At 63.1% G+C, this 1,225-nt stretch overlaps 1 protein-coding gene across 19 annotated transcripts in view; it reads right to left on the reverse strand.

The window, feature by feature from the left end:
• TCF3 (transcription factor 3) overlaps positions 1–1,225 on the reverse strand; it is a 79,472-nt gene that overhangs the window by 2,515 nt on the left and 75,732 nt on the right. The gene's annotated exons all lie outside the window — the stretch shown is intronic.

Raw genomic sequence — 1,225 nt, forward strand, 5'->3', positions numbered from 1 at the left:
CGGCTCAAACAGCCTCCCTTTGCAAAGCCAATTCGTCTCGGGCGCTTCCCAGAGCGACCCGGGTTATTCGGGCCGTGCGTCGCCTCTGCGAGCCACGTGAAGGTGCTTGCCAGCACGGGCCGGGCTCCGACGGGGCTGGAGGGGGCTGCCGGGGGCGGGGGAGGGCAGGGGATGCGGTATCGACACCGACACCTTCGTCCCCTCTGCAAAATTTTGCCTTCCTGTTCGTTTTTGGCTGAAAACTAAAAGTTATGGGGGGGTGGGGGTGGTGTCTCAGCCAGAAACATTGGGTTCATCCCCCAAGGAAAGACTTTTTGGCAAAAAGCAAATCCTTCTTTGTAAGGTTTTCTTCAAAAACTCCACCCGCAGCAAAATCCTCCCAGTGCAGGCGTTTCGGGCAGCCGTGCCGCAGCGGCGGGAGGCATAAGAGTATGGAGGGGGCAGGAGCCAAGTGCCCCCGGCTGCTGCCGAGGGTCGGTCTTGGATGCAGACACTGAATCCAGGTCTTTCGACACAGCCAAAATCACTCCAGAAAGGGGTTATTTTCTTTTCGAGGCACGGTCAGGAGCTTTGGGAGAGCCTCCACCGCTGGCAGCACCCCAGGGGTGCCCGAAACAGGCAGGGACAGGGGGGAAGGCAGAGTTGTGCTGGCAGCATCTTAAACCGTGGCCTCGCCCGCAGCCCGTCCCCTCCAAACCCCCAATTTACTGTACAGACGACCTTCTCCCCCAGAGCAAAAAATTCTTGCAGGAAAGACACCTATCTGAGGAGGGTCCTTGGGTGAAACCTGGCACTGGGACAGACTGTGGCCTCTGGCTCCAGGGGAGCCACGCGGGGATAAGCCTTCACCGAAGAGGGGCCGCAGAGTCAGAGCCTTCCTGGGTGCGCTGGGGGGGTCTGGAGAGCCTCCAGAGGGTGCCTGACCACACGGGGGGGGAGCGAGGGCTCTCCAGGCAAGCGTTTGCCTGTGAGGGACAGAGGGTTGCCCGCCATCCCTGCCTGCATCCTCTCCTCGCTGCCTTGTCCCTGCCTGTGTCCCCTCCCCACTGCCTCGGTGCCTCGGCCGGCACTGCCACCTTCCCTCCAGTACGCCCAGGATGGCCGGGGGGAGCGGAGCCACCAGCGGCCCCGGCACCCAAGCCCGCCCGTGGCAGGAGCCCAGCTCATTCCTCCGAACGCAGGCTGGCAGCCGCAGTTCCTGGCGGGTGGCTCCCCCCGGCAGGGA

Source organism: Egretta garzetta, unplaced genomic scaffold, assembly GCF_000687185.1.
Source record: "Egretta garzetta isolate BGI_Z169 unplaced genomic scaffold, ASM68718v1 scaffold345, whole genome shotgun sequence".
NCBI lineage: Eukaryota > Metazoa > Chordata > Aves > Pelecaniformes > Ardeidae > Egretta > Egretta garzetta.